Raw genomic sequence first — 14455 nt, forward strand, 5'->3', positions numbered from 1 at the left:
TAATTTTTCTATTAAAAAAATCTCTAAAGTTTATCTATATATTTATAATTCAATATAGTATATAATTTCTTTTATCTCAATTATGATGGGCTAATTAGAATTGGTGTTATAGGAGTCCTTTTTTCCAAAGTTTCCTATAATTTTTTTTGCAGTAAAATAATAGTTGTATAATTTAGTAAAGTGTATTTTGAATTTACAGATAAAAAAATATTAAATTCTTATTTTTCTTTTTTTAATATTACGTGCATTATATTATTATTAATAGTAATAGTATAAAGAGTGTTATCAGAAAATCTAATATATAGTTCTAAAAAATATTAACAAAATATATAGAGTTTTTTTTGGATATGTATCTTTAATATTTAATTAATAGAAAAGGTCTATTCATAAAAAAAAAAATTAGTTTTACATTGACTTGGATGAAGATTATATAATATTTCATTATACTAATTGTACAAAAAGGTTAGGATATAGATTATTTACTATTAACATAATAAAATAATCCTAATTCATTTAGATAAAGATTTGTTGTCAATTTTATTAGATTTAATTCATTTAGGTGGAGATTTTATAACATTTAAATAATACTTATTGAGCTGGAGATTATATGATATTTAAGTAAAACTTATTATAGATTCATATATATAAGAATAATTGAAATTTGATAAAGTAGTTGGATTTTTTTGAACTCTTTAAAAACTATAATATCTTTTTCAATAAAGAAAATGATGTATCGAAATAATTTATAATTTATCCTTTATATTGAAGAAAAATCTAGATTGGTTTAATAAGAGATTATTTAAAAATTCTCTCAATTGATTGGTTTAGCAAGAGATTAGTTGTAAATTATCATAATTGTTGAATCATGTGGTATTTTAAGTACAATAGTTCTAAGCTTTGGTAAAAATTTAAATTAATTTTAGAACTAAAATTATATTTTAATTAACTTTAGACTATTATGACAAGTAGACACCACTATGTGGCACTTTTTTTTGTTTTTTTTTTTCTATTGCTCATAAATCAAAAAGGTATAACAGATAAATAAAACTAATACTATAAGTAACAATGAATATAAGAAAATATATGAACATCTAATGCAAAAAAGTGTCAAACTACAATACAAGTCCATAGTATTATTATACATAGGATATATAATACAATTAAAAGATAAAATACTCCATTCTTGATTTTTTTCATTTAGTTTTTTTATCCATCCATGTGTTGTAACCTTTAGCTCCTTCCATCTAGCTGAAAATCTTGACATCCTGAATAAATTATCTATAGCTCAATGATCTATAACTTCTGCAACTAGTAATGTAGGAATGGTCGTAAGTGGTATTTATAACACTAGATCTTTCCTATGTCATACAAGAACAACATGGTTGATCCTAACCATTTGGACCTACAAATTATGGTCTGGGGTAAATTTTGTAATTTTAGTTTAGGTTAGAAGTATATTGAGGTAATATAGTAATGAGTTGTAGTCATTTGCCCATGCTTTTGGTGCAATAAATACTGGTCAAAAGGTCAGTTAAGGTTGAAATTTGAAATGTGATGGAAATAATAATTTCTTGGTAGGATTTGGGACCCATTGTTCATTTTTGGTTGGGTCATAGGTTTTGTATGAGTGAAAATGCTCAAATGTTGTTGTTTTGCAAAAAAAAAAATTGTAACTTTTTGCATTTTCGGTGAAGGTAAATAAATACCATCAAGGAAGATAGAAATTCATCTTCAAAACTTGTATAAGGACCATGGATGAAATTTTTAATTGTTAATTAACATAGAATTTCGATTCGCTGTACAATTTTCATATTCTAATGCATAGTTTTTTCATTATTTATTATGTATTTCTTCATACTTATCTACATAACACAATGAATGGATTGAGGATGTTTGGTAGTGTATTTTATTTATATTGGATAGATTAGTGGATGGTTGAGTTTAGTTTTAAGGGCTTAAACTTCAATTCATTAATCCTTATTACCAAAAAACCTACAACTAGGGTTTTGGAAAAGAATGGAATATGTCTCTTGATTACACATTGAAAAGTTGGGACATTTTATAAAACAAAAGGTAGTCCAATTCACCACAAGGTCTTGTACACAAAAGTCATAATGTGCTCACCATATCCATTCACGATTTAGTTTGTTAAGTAGGGAATCACTATGTGACTAACTCAGGTTAAGAGTAACATGTTGTACTACTATTTGAAAGGTATTTGATATAGTGAAAGAGATAAATTTGGCTATGTACAAGGTGATCATATCAATTTTGTGTGAATTTTCTAGCTGGGTATTAACAAAAACCTACAATTTGTATGGAACATACTTTTCTCAGGTTCAAACACTTAATCCTTGGGTTTTGTCATACTATGACTTCACAATAACTTGGAGACGTAAAAATTTAGAATCTTAGAGAGCTCCTAAATGGGTATCATAGTCTCAATTCTTTTAGAGCACATTGGAGAAATTTAATGTTTTGTGCAGGACAACCTAAGAAGACAAGAATATTAGAGGCAAAAATTCATAATATAATAAATTTCATTTCATTTTAGTCCTTGATAATGTATTAAATTAATTTGAGTAATTTGGAACAACAATGTAAAGTTGAAAGCCAAAATTGTAAAAGTTGTCCATTAAGGACCTATTGATGTGTGTTTTCTGACACACCAAATAGTAGAATAAAATAATAAAATATCGTATCCTCTCTTGAATAAAGTCTTGTGTATGCTAAGATTGCTAGAAGGTCATACAATGACTTCACGGTTCCTTTAATGCCACGTCTTGACTGTGGATAAGATCGGTGGTTGATGTGATTTGATAATGATCACATGGGGCCTTGCATGTTTATACATATTCATTTCAAGCCATATTGGATGTGGGAGCTATCTTAAGGTTTTGTAATGAAGAACTTTTTGGAGTTTTCACAAAATATGCAGAAATTCAATAAGAAAGGATTCAAGAATTCTATTCTAATCCTAAGGGTAGTCATAACAACAAATAGCACTCTAGTGGAAAAATTCCTCAATTTACCGAATTCTACTTCGCCAAGTTATACTACAACTACGCGTGAACTAGTGCAATCTTCAAGGGTTATGCTAAAGATTTTCATATCATTGCATACGCCATCATAAAGAACAATGTATATGAATGATAGAAGTTAAACATATGCATGAAAGGGGTTTAGGCTAACTTTGCACGATGAGTTAGAATCACTAAAACGTCAAAAGTATGAACTAAAGGAATTCATCAATACACCATTGTATTCTTCATTGTAATCACCACACATTAACTATGCTAAACTTAATCTAATTGGAGAAATTTAGGAGAACAAGCAAGCACTAAGACACATCAAGTATTCACCAAACTCGAATGAAAACTTTATTATCTCAGTAGCTCATAGAAACAATCTCATAAAAAATATCTCTTTACAAATGAGAAACGAGGCTTTTATATAGGTCCTCAATTATAGTAGGTGGCCTAGATGATCATAATAACTGATGGCCAAGATTGTGCCACATCAACCCTAATTAGGGTTAGGGCAAAGGAAAGGAATCTACATTAATGAAACAAGGAATCCATTACTATAGTGGGTAACAAATGCCCACTATGCATGCTCATTTAGGAAGGAGTGGGGTGCAATAAATATCCAAACATGCATGTCCATTACTCAATAAATGCTCAATCTTCCTTGAATAAATTATTCTTGATTCCATTCTCTGAATGCATAGACATTTAACTTGAAGACCTCAATTCTTCATCAAAGATAATTGGAAGCCATGAAATGATGATGGAGGCCATGTAAGCTGGAGTCTTTTCCAATTGCATCATTTTAACTAAGATCCAACTTTGACTAACTTTTCTAAAAATCTCTCTTCGAACATTCGCATCTTCCATGTACTTGCTTGGAAATTTATCTCCCTAAAATGGATTGGAATCCCTTGTTGATGATTATGTTACTCTAGAATTTCTTCATATTGAACTTCCTTTTCCATGTTCTTGGATTTTTGGATTTGAACTTTGATCTTTGAACCTTGAATGTCTGGGACCAGATCACTTAGTACTTTGATCTTGGTACTAGAATTTTAGATTTGAGCATCTTTCTTGAATTTCTAGAACTAGAGCTTTCTCCTCCTTTTTCTTCAAATGCCTTCAATTCATTGTTATGCCTTTTCTTACATTTTGAAGAATTCCCCCTTTTTTCATCATCATCAATCATTTTTCCAGTCTTGGGTACACACTTGAAGAGGGTGAAATTCAAGATCTGGAGGAGAAATTTCCAGCACTTAATCCTTTTTCATTTTTCCATGAAGGAGAAAGTTTCCAACACTTAGCCATTTATTCTTCTAGGAAAGAGGAATTGCCAACACTTAGCTAGTTTTTCTTCCATGAAGGAAAAACTTCCAACACTAGCATTTTTTCTTCCATGAAGGAGGAATTTCTAACACTTCACCTTTTTTGCTTCTATGAAGGAGAAATCTCCAACACTTAGCCATTTTTTCTTCCATGAAGGAGAAATTTTCAACACTTAACCATTTTTGCTTCCATGATTTCTAATTCTCTTGCTCGTCAAAATTTTGATTGGTCATGGATTTTGTCCATGATGGAAGAATTCCACAACAACCATTTTTCTCCAAGGCGGGATTTTTTGAGTGATCATGGAATTTTTCCATGATGGAAGAATTTCGCAACAACCATTTTTCTCCAAGGCTAGATTTTTTGAGTGATCATGGATTTTTTCCATGATGGAAGAATTCCGCAACAACCATTTTTCTCCAAGGTAGGATTTTTGAGAGATCATGGATTTTGTCCATGATGGAAGAATTCTTCAACATCCATTTTTCTCCAAGGTAGGATTTTTGAGTGATCTTGGATTTTTCCCACGATGGAAGAATTCTGCAACAACCATTTTTCTCCAAGGTAGGATTTTTGAGTGATCTTGGATTTTGTCCATGGGGGAAGAATTTTGCGACAACCATTTTTCCTATTATTTTCATGCCTTTCTACATTTGGATATTTCATGGGTGATTCCAGACTTAACCATTTTTTTCTTGATTGACTATCATGCTTGCTCATTCTTTTGGATATAGACACATGTACCCATTTTGCTCTTTATCAACCATAGCTCACTTGTTGTAGACATAGACCTGCCAAAAATAGACATTCTAAAAATAGTAAATTGTCCCAAAGTCAAAATGAGGCCAATCTGAGAGGCGGTGAAATTTACTAAAAATAGACTTGCTAAAAATAGACTTTTTAAAAATAGCAAGTTTTCCCAAAGGCAAAATAACGTTAATCTAAGAGGTATTGACATTTACTAAAAATAAACTTACTAAAAATTGACTTACTAAAAATAGACTTACTAAAAATAGACTTTCTAAAAATAGTAAGTCAAGACAATCAATTCTCAAACAAGCAAACAATTTCCATTCCCAAAGCAACATGCACAACACTTTCCAGATCTAGCCAATTTTACCAATTCTCATTTGAAAGAGGGAACTTTAGAAGATTGAGCCCAATACTACCAAGAACTAAAGCCAAAAGGACAAGACCAAGAGACAAAAGGGGCCCCGCCATTTACAATGGGGCGATGGTGTGTAAAGCCCACAACATCTAGCACCCATTAAACGAAATGTATTTGAACATTTAAAGAAGTAACTTAGAAAAAAAATCCTAGGATGGCCTATCCAAAAATCTACTTAAGGACAAGCACTCAACAAGGGAAAGAACTCTCAAGTTGACCATAAGTACCCTGACCATAAGTTACTCACGTGTGTGCAAATGATGTATTCCCCGCTTGACAAGAACTCTATAATCTCTCAAATTCATTAAACTTAGCTATTATACTATCTGTACTTCAAAAGCAACCTAGATAGAGCCCTACTGCTAGTCAGGCGTCTATAGCCCTGACGGAGTTATCGCTGTGGCACCACAATCATGGTTCTACCTTTAGTGATTATTTTTATAGCAGTGGTAGAGATGATTGGACACCCTTGAACCAAATTTCATCTTTATTTTCACCTTGATACTGCCTTTCCTTTGCATAAATTCTCTTTTCTTTTCTCATGATATTTCTTTTTTTCAAACTTTTGTTTGGCTTGCAAGCAATGAAGCTTGCAGAGGGTTTGGAAGACCACAATGGTGCTAAAGTAGGTGTACGATCTTTGCTAAGTCCAATTCAACTTCAAGACACCAAGAAAACAAAGAAATTAAGTGTGAGTAGAATGTTGTAACCATGTCAAAGATAACTTAAGAACCTCCATCGAGTTTGATCCAAATTTAGTACAAGTCCTACCATAGACTAACGACTAAGCACATCCTTTAATCTCTTAACCTTGTCAAATGTATTCAAGAAATGAACAAAATAGACTTCATTTTGTCACCAAAAATGTGAAATCTACACACCTTGCCCACGAGTGATAACATGGACCCCCTTTGCACTTGCAAAGGCCCCAAACCAAAGTGCTCACCAATAAAGGGAAGCTAAAAGATTTCAAGTCAAATGACTAGATACAAATCAAACTCGAGCTCCCTCACAACATCTAAACTACGCAACTAAAAGAAAACTATTCTAACCAACTCTAAACTAAAAAAATCAAAGAAAAATATTCTAACCAACTAAAAGGGAAACTAAACTACTCTCCTAAACCAAAAGGTCCAAGAGAAATATAACCTAACTATGTACAAGAATCCTGAAGGGATGACACAAACCAAACTAATATATAGACCTCATGTAGCATGGCTTCTCAAGGTGTTCAAGAGTATCAAGGATTGGGTAAAGGTTCTTAGTTTAGCATTTTTATCCTTGTACTTTGAGAAAATATTTATCACCCAATTTTCAAAATCAGGAAAACTAGCATTCAAGACCAAAAGTTGAGGCAATTCATGTGGTCCATGGTCAATGCAAATGCAAGTTTTATTTACTAAACCTCCATAATCAAAATAATAATTATCAAAATTTTCAACATTAGAAGAAAGGAAAGAAATGACTTGGCATGTCTCAAGTAGTAGTTCATGTTTAAATCCTTGTTGATTATTCACATGTTCAGGAGGACACCGTTAGTGGTGGATTCCCCCTCTGGTGGTAACATCAAACTCACAAGTGTTCAAGATAGGATAACTCTTGTGATCAAGCCCTTGGAATACTGCTTTAAGTGGCTTGTCCTTATATAGCATGAACCATGCATCCTTGTGTGTATTACTAAGTGCATCCTCAAAAATCAAGGATTCCTTAATGAGGTCTACTTCATATATATTCCCAACTTGTTCGAATACAATATTCAATTGTGACATCAACCGAGATTTCTCGTCATCATCCTCACCCATGGTGTTGCTTGTAGATTTTTCTTTAGGAACATCTTGCAATTCTCTATGTAGAATCTTATCAAGCATAGAATTATCATGATTGAAATGAAGATCATCAAATGACTTCATAAATTCAATAATAGGTGGTAATGTTTTAGGAGGTCGAAGTTGACGGTGAACCATGCCACTTGTAGTAACTTTATCATCTTGAAATAAATTTGGAAATGAATCAAATTCCCTCATGATATCATTTAGAACCCCCCCAAAGGTTGTAGTATCTTTGATGGTTTTGTCAACTTGTTCCCTATACCTTGATTCATCTATGATAACTTTTAAATCGCATTCGTCCTGTCCACCCAATTGCCTTCTATTTCATGGGTATGTGAAATTTCTTGCAAGTCATCCTCAAGAATTTGACTTTGTAGCATGTGGGAAAGTTCTCCAAGGACCACATCCTCAAACTTGGGGTGATTATTTTCTAGTTCTGGGTGATCCTACAATAATGGGTTCCACTTTTTGACCAATTTTGACATTGAATTCAATATTTTTGCAACAAACTTCATGTTCAAATGACTATATCTCAAAAACTATAAATAATTTCAAGATGAAATAAACTAATGATTTTGAGTATTCTATTCCTACTTTGTAACCATATTTTTTAATCTGAAAAAAAAATTATTTAGGTCAATTTTTTCATCTCTTTCGAAAAGTGGTACATAATAAAATTCAATATTTTTAAAGAGTGACAGTCTTTTTGACAAACATAAATTTTTTATCAGAAATGATAATGACATAATTATTTCGTTGTTAGATTTTTAACATCAATATCTAGAGGATGCATTTGGTTTGATTCATTTTGGTTGAATATTGTATAGTTTATGAAGTTTTGAAGTGACACGAATCGTCATTCAGACATACATTTTGTTTGACACAGATAATTTGAAGTCAATATTTAAGAACCTTTTTTTTTTATGAATAGAAAAGTATCTCAATATGCTAGTTCCTAAATATCTTTCAAAAAAAAATTTGACCTAATTTACTAATTTTCCTGAGGTATTGAAGTCAGTTGATGCTGAATCGGTAATGAACCTATAATGAGTTAAACTCATATTTGAAATTATTAATGAATATAATATGTATTACAATTATAGTTATTTGAGATGTTCGCATGAACACTATGTTCATAAGAACTTGTCTAATATGTTCGTGCGAACACATGTTCACAAAAAGATATGAGGAAAATAATTCGGTAGCCACAAATTTAATTTAACATGTTCGCATGAACATGTATAATAATTTGTGTTCGCACGAACATACAGAAAAGGAAAATTTATCAAGATATCAAACGAAAAAGTGGAATTTTAATCATGAAATCAATATGTTTGTGTGAACATATAATTATTTTATGTTCGTGCGAACATAGTTAGCACGTTCGGGTGAACATATGTAAAATTCTATATGTGAATTTTTCATCATTTTGCGATTTCCTTCATCCCCCAAAAGTGGTAACCAATATTGTGGGTTCACCCTTCTTCATTATGTAGATCTTTTTCTTCTTTGTTTCCCCTTCCTTTGATGAAATTAATTGTGTCCTTGATTTTATTTTCAACACCTTCTTGTGAAGTGACATGTGAAATTTCTTCCTCTTGATTGTCATCATCATTATACTCAACCATGATTTATTGATGCAACTAATTTATTTCTTCAACATTTAGCTACCAACATGAGTGATGACTACCACCTTCCTTCGACATTCAACTTGGAATTTGGAAGAAAAAATTGTCACCCCCCACAGACATCTCCTCGTACCAACCAATTTGGAACTTGATCAAGTCAATGATATCCTAGCAAGATGGTCATCTAAATTTTGAATGTGAAGGACTATGCACATGGCACCAAGTATCTCCTCCATATTCGCTTCTTGGTTTCTTTGTGATATCTTCTTTGAACTCAACAAAGTCTTCTTTTGAATTGACAAGCTCACTATTGTTGAAAATTCCATGGATACACCTTGTACAACCCTCCCTCTAGCACCAGTTTTTGTTGATGTATGTTTTATAACTCACCAAATAGTAGAACAAAATATCAAAATATCTTATCCTCTCTTAAATAAAGTCTTGTGTATGCTAAGATTGGTAGAAGATCATACAATGACTTCAAGGTTCCTTTAATGCAAAGTCTTGACTTTGGATAAGATCGGTGGTTGATGTGATTTGCTGATGCTCACAAGGGGCCTTACATGTTTATATAGATTGATTTCAAGCCATACTAGATGTGGGAGCTATCTTAAGGTTTTGCAATGAAGTACTTTTTGGAGTTTTCACAAATGCAAAAATTCAATAAGATAGGGTTCAATAATTCTATTCTAATCCTAAGGGTAGTGATAACAACAAATAGTACTCTAGTGGATAAGTTCCTCAATTTACCAAATTCTGCTTTGCCAAGTTATACTACAACTACGCATGAACTGGTACAATCTTCAAGGGTTATGCCAAAGATTTTCATATCACCGCATACACCATCATAAAGAAAAATGTATACAAATGATAGAAGTTAAGCATATGCATGAAAGGGGTTCAGGCTAACTTTTCACGATGAGTTAGAATCACTAAAATGTCAAAAGTATGAACCAAAGGAATTCATCAATACACCATCATATTCTTCATTGTAATCACCACATATTGACTATGCTAAACTTAATCTAATTGAAGAAATTTAGGAGAACAAGCAAGAACTAAGACACATCAAGTATTCACCAAACTCTAATGAAAACTTTATTGTCTCAGTAGCTCATAGCAACAATCTCATAAAAAATCTCTCCCTTTACAAATGAGAAGATGGAGAAGTTCCCAAAATCGTCTCTTCCATATACATTTAGTTGAAAGAATTCCTCTAACTTGACTTTTAGATTATCAGTTGTCATTTCTTCTTCCGCTAATCTCTGTGATAACAAGGATGCAACTACATTTGATATTCCTTGCTTGATGTTATCAACAATCTTCTTCCATTGACTGGATTCCCTAGTAAAGCTCTCTAACATTTCCTCAGCTATGATCATTGCATTGTACCATCAGACAAAATCATAGACATCCCCCTCACTGATAACTTGACCATCAATCAATTCTTGCTTTGGGGTCTCCATCAGATTTTGAATATTGGCAATTACCTCCTCTTGGTATATATGCTCATCCACCCATGATTCCTCCATGCACTAGATCCTAGAGATTGCAGCCAATGCCTTATTGTGTACTTGCACTAATTCTTCTACATATTCAAAAGCTACCTCCTAAATTCCTTCAATCCAAATCTTTGCACCCTGAGCAATCCACTTAATTCTATCAATATCACCTACCACTTCACTGGAAACACCTATTAGAGGAAGAAATGATTGATCTTCCTCTCTTACTAGATGAGGCAAGTTATTGACGTACTGACATAAGGCCTGAATTTTTCGTTTCATACCCTTATTCTAATTTCTTTAGCCTATCCTTCAAAGCCCGTGTGGAGTCATCAAATTCTTCCAATATTTTCTCTCGGGAGGCCCAACCAAGATTTACTTTCGTAACATGATATTCATCTAGAGCAATTTGATTTTTTCCTTTGTCAACTGTGGGAGTCGCAATCTGCAAGATTCTTCATCCTGATTCTCCTCTAATGAATTTAGTATATCTTCTTGCTTTCTCTTGTTCTACTGGTTGGTCTGATTGGTCCAAAATTTCCTATAATTCAATTGCTGGATCAACCTCCCTTTCTTGACACAATTGAATTCGTTGCCTGAACCATTCTGGAATGGGTATACTTTGGTCCCTTGGAATTACCAATTGTTTTTTCCTTTGGACCACTCAAATGTCAATCTCCTCTTCACCTCCTGGACTATCCATTGTAACCTCAAGAGCTACAACTTCAGCACTTGGAAGATGTATTGCTACTCCTGGAGTTTCTTCCTCTGGTGGACCATCTCCATCATTAATCATTTCTTGCTCTAAGATCATAGTGAGATTTTCATCTATAGAAATATCTTGATCTCTCCCTCTTTCTTGCATTGACTTTTCATAGGCATTTATATTTAGCCTATCATGAACTAGCCTATCCAAATTCTCTTCTTGCTCAAATCTCCTTATACTTATCCCTACATCCTGCCTTTCAAATGCTTCTAACTCTTGGACACTTGGAGTTTAACTCAGAAAAGAGGGAGTATCTCCATGTTTCTACTTCTTATTTTGAGGTTCTTGGATGACTTCCTCAATCCTAGGACACTTTTCTTGAGGTACCTCTTTCCCTTTCTTGGTTCCTACATCTTCAGATGGAGCTCTTCTTTCCTCAATAGTCCATTCAGATATTTGTCCTAATCTTTCATCCCTAAGTGGTCTATGACCAAGCAACCTATATGTGAATCCATTAGCTAGTGCAAGTAATTTTTCAAGCTTACGCTTGATCCACTACTTTGTAAAATCTAAGATTGGTTTTGAAAGAGCTGCAAGATCTGTAATTTCTTTCTTCTTCCAATCATATGGTTGAGCTATCATTTCTAGATTGAATCCCTTTCACATCATAATTGGGTCCTCCTCCATTTGATCAGGAACCTTCAATATGTTGCATGTTCTAATAATGTCCAATGGTAGTCTTGAATGCAACCTTTTTCTAATCTCATTCTCATCTGTTGCATTTGCCCAAAAGTCTTGAAGGTGAACCTTGTGTTGGTACTTTGATCCTCCTATTGATGAGATCCTATTTTAAGGATCAAAATCATTCCTTTCTGGATAAAGTGGAAGGTGAAAGAAGTGGAGCTCCTCTAATGATTTTTCTGTAGCTTTTAGACATGGGCATACCTCAGTTTTCCCTTCTCCTATGGAAATTGGAAATTGCAACCTCAACTTCTTTTTCCCTTTCTAAATCTTGTCATAGGCTATAATTTGTCAAGAACACTCTAACAACACCATCTTATCCATTGGATAACTGGGAAGTTTGTATGGCTTTGTGGAGAATCCTTGAACTCAGATGTATGAAAAGGTAGGAAACTAAATGAACCAGGAACCATATTCCTCGACCAACTTCATCACACCCATTGACATTCTTATATGTGGCCTCTTTTGTAATGTTCTTAATATGTGCATGTAAAATATATCACTAACCTTCATATAATCATCCTTTGAGTACAAATGCAATTGTGGGTAACATTCATGGACTTTGAGGTGTTGGGGTCCACTTCCAATCGGTCCTTTGCATCATAGTCCATCATAATTTGTCCTCCATGCTAGCATGTAGATGACATAGGAACTCATGTAAAATTTCCTTGTTTGCTCTAGATTCATCAACTATTCATTTAGATTATCACTTATGAGCCTAGCCCAATCTATTCAGTTGCCTTCCTCCATCACCTGTTGAACTACCACATCCAAGATTCAAACCTATAAGAATAAGGCATGCCAAATATGTGACTCAACATCATGACCATGTCACGCTATTCCATTTGCAAGCCAAGCCATACTATTTCCTTAGGAATCTTGGAGTGATATGATCTATTCCTTTTCAACTACCTTTTGTTGATTATTTTGTCACAGAAATTGATTCCAGATGTGTAGATTCTTAGTTCTTTCTCTTGTGTCTTTGTGACCATCGTTGGGTGAGAAGGAATTCCAAATGCTTCAAAAATGGATGCTAGAGAAAAATTTGCTAGAACATTTCATTCAGAATCCCTGATGGTTTTATCTCTAGGACTATAATGTTTGGTACATTCCACAATCAACTTTGGATGTTGAAAAGAAGGAAGGAAACTAGCTGCAGTGAAAATTCCACTTCTCACAATTCTGGTGGCTAGGTGTGTCGGGTGATAGTCACTATATCCGAGCATTCTCTGGTTAAAATATTTCAAATCAAGGCCACCAAGACTTGTATCTTCAATTTTATCCCACTCTGATACAATTTTGGATTCAGGATAGAATCCTCTCCTTTCATTCTTTATTAGTTGTCCTCGCATTTTTCATGTTCCCCTGGGCTCTGCCATTCTCCTTTCTTTTCAATACTTCCATGAGAAATGTGCAATTTTCACAACTCACTACAAAAATAATTCCTTTCTAATAGGATTCAAAATCGTCTATCGTGAATTCATAGAAACCTCCTCAACAATTTCACAAAATTCCGCTTTCTTGAACTCCTTGAATCTCACTCCTATTCTCAATTTTCTCTTCAAATTTCTATGTGAGCCTGAATGAATGAGAGGGTTTCTTATATAAATCATTTCTTTCAAAAAAAAAAGATGCCTTTAAAGCTGTAAACTAAAATTTGGCAGTTGTTTTACTTAGCCATCAAGGTTTCCATCTTTTGTGCCACTTGTCGCTTTTTGCTATTTGTTTCAAAAAGTTGCTATTTTTGATGCTCTTGGCTTCAAGATGAAGATAAGTATTTCTTATCCCCTTTTGATTTTTTTAATTTTTATTAATTAAATATCAATTAAAATTAATATTTAATTAATTTCCACATTTTAATGAAAAAATCAAACATTTTTGCAACTCTTCTCCAATTTACTCTGTCTAGGGTTGCCTTCAGTTTTCCCATTGAAACCATACTGACTGTCATATGTAACCTTACTTTATTTTCCCTTCTTTGATTTATTATATTCACACAAGGCCCCATCTAACTTCTTACAAAGATTGATCAACTGGCAAAAACTATTTGAAGCTCTAGTCCCTGGATTTGAATCGAAGTATGTTGCCTTAAATTGCCTTGCATGAGCACTGACGATTTCTTCTATTCAATTTTCTTCTCTTTCATATTCACTTTGATATTCACTTTCTAGCTTTGACCATGTATTTCATGTTGCAAGAATTTCCTTCTTTCTTGAGACACTGCTTCCTATAGATATAAGTGTCCACACTACATGAAAAACACCTTCACTCATGAACATATTGAAAATCATGTCCGAAAGTTTCTGAATTAAATTTTCTGCCATCTATAGTGATATCAATGAACTTCTAATATCTTTCCCACATAAAGTTCTTGCCAAAAATTTTACTATGTTTGTTTCCTTTATTAGACACTTCAAAATCTCTGGAGTGCTAAGATACAATAGTTTTCTGATGACTTTTAGGCATTGGTGGCTAACTTGAGCATTGATACTTGAACCATATACCTAAATCATAAGTTCAAAGATA

This window comes from Cupressus sempervirens, chromosome 5 (genome assembly GCF_028749045.1).
Source record: "Cupressus sempervirens isolate cs-2001-9-10 chromosome 5, ASM2874904v1, whole genome shotgun sequence".
In the NCBI taxonomy this organism is placed as follows: domain Eukaryota; kingdom Viridiplantae; phylum Streptophyta; class Pinopsida; order Cupressales; family Cupressaceae; genus Cupressus; species Cupressus sempervirens.